The sequence below is a fragment of the Sinocyclocheilus anshuiensis genome, unplaced genomic scaffold (genome assembly GCF_001515605.1).
Source record: "Sinocyclocheilus anshuiensis isolate Anshui unplaced genomic scaffold, SAMN03320099.WGS_v1.1 scaffold1825, whole genome shotgun sequence".
Classification (NCBI taxonomy): domain Eukaryota; kingdom Metazoa; phylum Chordata; class Actinopteri; order Cypriniformes; family Cyprinidae; genus Sinocyclocheilus; species Sinocyclocheilus anshuiensis.
Genome location: NW_015536567.1, coordinates 61,121 through 66,996, shown reverse-complemented (window position 1 = coordinate 66,996; position 5,876 = coordinate 61,121). Strand labels below are relative to the sequence as shown.

The 5,876-nt window shown below is 37.3% G+C and overlaps 1 protein-coding gene across 1 annotated transcript in view; it reads right to left on the bottom strand.

Moving 5' to 3' along the window:
- stk11 (serine/threonine kinase 11) overlaps nucleotides 1-1,541 on the bottom strand; it is a 29,840-nt gene extending 28,299 nt beyond the window's left edge. Inside the window, exon 1 of the mRNA XM_016504284.1 lies at nucleotides 1,397-1,541. The gene's annotated coding sequence lies outside the window, so the exon portion shown is untranslated. The remainder of the gene's footprint in view (nucleotides 1-1,396) is intronic.
- Nucleotides 1,542-5,876: the final 4,335 nt, after the last annotated feature.

Sequence of the window (5,876 nt, the reverse complement as noted above, 5' to 3'; positions counted from 1 at the left end):
CGCAATTTCAATTCTCTGTGTGTATGTGCTGTACATGTGGAAGAATTGACAATAAAGCAGACTTGACTTGACTTCTGTTAGAGCTTATATTATTTGTAACTATTATATTGTATATTTCTTCTTTTTTTACTGACTGTTCACTTGCCTTTAATCATGTTTGAATCTTCTTAGGCTATAGTTTTTGCTGTGGTGAAGTACTGAAAGTGTACTTTAAGTTATAAACGAAAAGCAAAGTTGTAAATTAAGTGGAATTAATTTTTTGTTGTTGTTTACTTTGATGTTAAAATTACATTTTTCAGATTTGTCACATTACTTTATATGTAGCCTAATGCTAAAACACCAAGAAAAAAATGTGAAACATATATATTGGTTATATAATTTTTCATCTTTTTAAATTTAAATTGATTTTACACACTTAAAAGTAATATTGTATCAAATGTCGCAGAATTTAACAAGGTATCACACAGCCCTAATAAGTAATATCGGATCTGGTTCAAAACGTATGTCAAACGCATCTGAAAAAACTGAAACATTGTTTCAGAAATGCAGTCATTTTGGACACAAAACATCTAAAAACTGACATTTGTCAACAGCAATAGCCAACAATACATTGTATGGGTCAAAATTACCAATTTCTCTTTTATGCCAAAAATCATTAGGATATTAAGTAAAGATCATGTTCCGTGAAGATATTTTGTAAATGTCCTACCGTAAATATATCAAAACTTAATTTTTGATTAGTAATATGCATTGCTAAGAACTTAATTTGAACAACTTTAAAGATGATTTTCTCAATATTTAGATTTTGTTGCTCCCTCAGATTCCAGATTTTCAAATAGTTGCATCTCAGCCAAATATTGTCCGATCCTAACAAACCATACATCAATGGAGAGATTATTTATTCAGCTTTCAGACTGGTTTTGTGCTCCAGGGTCACACATTGCATTACACTGACAGTTAGCTATGCTATCTTACCATAGCATCGGTTGAAGTAGCGTGTAAACAGTATGGTAAATGACCACGGTAATCATAAAATAGCAGAGTTTACCTCAGTAATGTGTTGAGTGGGTGACAATATTAAAGCAGAGACAGATAAACACACAATCCAGACTCAGACAGCAATAATCTGAGGTGAAATGAAGAGAATGAGAGGTTTGCCGATCGATCCGATCATCTAATGCGGATAATCGATCAAAGCCCACAGCTCCACACAAAGCCTCAAACATCGCCAGGAGCTTAATAAGAGTGTTTTGATGAGTGTGTGAGTGAGTTTGTGCGCTAAACGGCTGTTTGTGTCGACGCTAGCGAGCGTGTTTGATCGGCGGCGGTTAACGTTAACGTTAGCGGCGGTTAACACTCATCTCTGACAGAGAATAAACTCGACAAACACACTGACCTGAGGCTGCAATCATCAGCACGGCTCGAAGACTCAGAGACTCGCGTTTCTGCTCTTCATTCGTTTATTTTCTCGCATCTGTTCTTCACAGCTGCTGCTGCTTCAAGGCTGCCGCCATCTTGTTTACCTCCCTCCCCTCGCTGCACTGCGCATGCGCAGCGGGAAATACATTACATTTCATATAAAGATTATACGTGTGTAACACAGTTTATATTACATTGTACTATCACAGAAACATTGACTACGTTTGCACGCAATTATAATGAGATTTATGCAATACTGAGATTAAACTTTACCTCATGAAAACGATTAAACTACTATAATCGTGTTAAAATATGTGGCGCATGCCGATTGTAAGCCCTGCTTAAAAAACAAAACAATAGGATAGACACCATCACAAAATGTGTAATGCTTTTACTGGTTATAATGGGACTTGTATTGGTTTTAATGGAAACTGTAATGATGTCTAGCTACTGGTAGGCTACACTGCAAAAAGTGATCTTTTTACTTTGTATTTTTTCTTGTTTTCTACAAATATCTAAACATTCTTGAATCAAGATGCATTTACTTGACAGGTGAAATGACTTAAGATATTAAGTCTTGTTTTCTAAAAAAAACCCAAAACGATCAAAATGTTAGTTTTTGCTTAAAATGAGCAATTAAGATTACTTAATTGATTTTGAATTACTTTTCTTGCCCTATTGGCAGATATTTTTGCTCGTTTTAAGCAAAAACTAACAACATTTTGATCTCTCTCTCTCTCTTTTTTTTTTTTTTTTAGAAAACAAGACAAAATCTTACCTGTCAAGTAAATGCATCTCGATTCAAGAATTTGTAGTAGAAAACAAGACAAAAATACTAAGTAAGAAGATCATTTTTTGCAGTGTAATTGGTCAAACCAGTGTAATTTTTAAAACCAATACATCTTAATGGAATATGTCCCAAAACACACGATAGAAAACCATTTTTAATGGTTTTAGTGGTTAAAAGTTGATGGTTTGTAATGTTTGTAATGGAAACCATTAGAATTTTCTGTGATGGTTCTATTGTTTTTTTTTTCTTCCTATTCTTTTTTTTTTGTTTGTTTTTTTGCAAATATATATTTTAAATGAATGCTAAATATAAACAGTGCAGCTCAATGAAATATATTTCAGAAATTTTAGATACAGTAGTCAACAACTGAAGTGGATCAAAACAAGTTGTCCCAAGACAAGAACACATTTTGGTTTTAGGTTTTAGGACGACTTTGATGAAAAGTTTTGATCCACTTTGAATGCTGACTAGTGTGTATTGAGTTTCAACCTTTATACTAATATATATATATATATATATATATACATGTATATATATTTCAAAATGTATTTTAGGTGCAAGAAAATACGTTTGCAATCTTACACGAGACTAATATATTAAAATCTATTTTCAAAAATATACCTTGGTAGAAAATACATATTATGTAAATATATTTTTTTAACATTTTAGCAAATTTATTTTTGTATATTTTGAAATCTGTTTAAAAATCTATATGAAAATATATTACTAGCATTATTATTATTTGCCATATGAGTAATGGCACTGTTGTCCTCTACTGCTTTACAATTTATTTAAGATGAATTTTACAACATTAATTTAAAACGATGTTTATAAAGCGGAGAGTTCCGGTCCTTGATTCTGATTGGCTGAGCTGCATTCGAAGCTGTTGTAAATGACTCTACAAAGTAACACACCTTTGTTTACGTTTGTGTGTTGCTCGGCAACCACTTTGTAGCAACCACAACTGTTTCTGAGGCGCTACATTGTTTGGTGGAAGAATACTGTTTTTATTAATATCATTACACTTTATTTGCTCTGTTTTATTTTGTGAAACCTTACTACGCATATGGAATAACCGTGTTATAAAAGCAATAAGCCCCAAGAAGCCGTGGTTTACAGTGAATTTATAACAGCTAACTCCGCTTCGCGTCGTACCTAACAACACCCCTTAGCTGTTATAAATTCACTGTAAACCACGGCTTCTTGCGGCTTATTGCTTTATTAATGTGAAGCTGTTTTGGAACAATCTGTTTTGTATCATATAAAGCGCTACATAAACAAACATGGCATGAATTTACAGTGATGGCCAAAACTGTTAGAGCACCTGACAGATCTGAAAATATTGAGCTTTTTTTTTTTTGCCACCAAAACATGATTTAATTTCATGATGTTCATGAAACATGCAAAGGCTGCTCTGAGCACAACAAACATCAGATGAAGTGAGTCGTACGGTTTTTAACTTTAATATTTGTCCACCTTTTGCAGCGATTATACAGCAGCACAACTCTCTGGCATAGTGTCAATATATTTCAACACTAATGTTATCCCATGCCTTCTACAGCTCAACAGATCTGTCCAGTTTATTTTCCAACTCGCCCCAAATTTGCTCGATGGGCTTGAGGTCCGGACTTTGAGGTAATGTTATATTTTGGGTAAAAACAAAGTTAGAAAGTAGATAGAATCTCTCTCTCTCTGTTTAAAATCATTAAAAATGTTATCCTTTCCCAAGTGTCTTATGAAGTCCAAGACAAATTTCCCACAAATGGGACAATGAAGTGTACTGGGCTTGATTTAGAGGCAGACTCTCTAGTGGAAGCCTGTGTTGGCTCGGCCGGTGATGTGGGTTATATTTAACTAGTGTTAACCCTGTGGAATGTCAAACTCAAGCTCGGATTACAAACTCACACTCACTTCCCTCATCTTAACGAGCACAAACACAAACCACACAGCAGAATCTCCACAAGCGCAGACAGGTTCTCTTGAATTTCTTTGTAATTCTCATTAATGACGCAGCAATCGGAGTTATAATGTGTGTTTGTCCCTCAACTAATTAAGCTCTAGGAACTCACTAACCCGTGCCTTAACTAGCAGTGCTGGAGAATTCAGAGCAAATGCATGAATCAGAAGATCAACAACACAAAAGCAAAACCATTAATGTCATGCAAACCTCAGAAACATCACAAAAACTAACACAACTCATTAAATAACAATTAAACAACTCTAATACCTGCTGAGAATCATTCTGTCACTAACTTAACTCTGCTTAGACTTAATATGTATATATATATATATATTTCATATAGTTTAAGAGCTCATATAGTTTAATCTGAAGCTTAAGTCTCCATGATGTCTGTGGAAGAGTCAAACCTCAAAAACAGAAAACACTTTGATCAGATCTTGTCATTCAAACACTCTTCTCACACTGATCCAGAATCAGATGCAACATGTTTATTTTCCAAAGAACCACACGCGTCCAGAAATGGAGAGGGTTCTTGACTGAACATAAAAAACCAAACACATCGATGAACCTTTATCTGGAAGAGTCCAGTCTTCATGTTTAACTCTAGATCTTTGGTGTAGAATAAGCCAGAACATCTACTCACACGCGTGTCGTCTCGGTCATGATCATTGCTTCTGCATGTGTTCTTGGATTGTGTCCCTCATCAAAAGCTCATTACTAGAAGCTTCAAAAACATTTCACATGATCAGATACTGCATGTGTATTTGCTGATCCACAATGAGGAGGGAGAATCATTAGATGGTGTTTTAATCTAGCTGTCTCTCCTTCTAAGAGCAACATCTCTGAATCTACTGGTGAAGATGATTTCCCTTTCAAGGGAACTTCGAACTGCGTCCTCTAGGGGTCGCTATGGGGAATTATTATGGCGAGCACTAGCAGAGCGTTTAGAGGGTGTGTGCATCTGTGTCGTCGCTATTTGACACCTGATGACACACACGATTCTCTCGTCGGCTGTGGACGAGAGAGAGCCGCTGGAGGATGATGTTATCTCTTTGACATCATCTGATCCGGGGGCCAGTGCTCTGCTGGGTTTAGCCCAGGAAGAGCAGGAGATGTCTGAGGACGGTGAAGAGGCTGAGGCTGAGCCTTCCCAATCCTCCTGCCCTGCGTATGATGAGCTGTTGGAAGTTATGGATCGCGCCACGGCGAGGCTGGACTTGCCGTGGAAGCGGGCCAAGAAAGTGACGTCGCGAGGTCGCCTCGATGAGCGTTTTCTTTCTGGCCATAACCCTCCAGCTCAGGTGAGCCTTCCATTTCTTCCTGATTTGCATACTGAGATCGAGAAGAAATGGAAGAGGCCGTTTTCCTCATGCATCTATCAGTTCCAGCATATGAGTTATGCCAAGATTGAGGCGATGCGTGAAAGCGGCTATGAGAGGATGCCCCCTGTAGAAGAGATGCTGGCTAGCTATCTCTCTATGGGTGAGACGTCCTCCCTTAATACTCCCTCCTTGCCATCTAAGCCCCTTCAGGATACATCGCGCTTAAATGGCAGGGCATACGCAGCAGCAGGTAAGGCTGTGGCTTCGTTGCACACTATGGCGGTGCTCCAGGCGTATCAGGCTGATCTGCTGAAAGACCTGGATAAAAGCGAGGGCCTTTCTCCTGATGAGGTAGCTGAGCTGCCCGGCACCACGGATCTCGCTC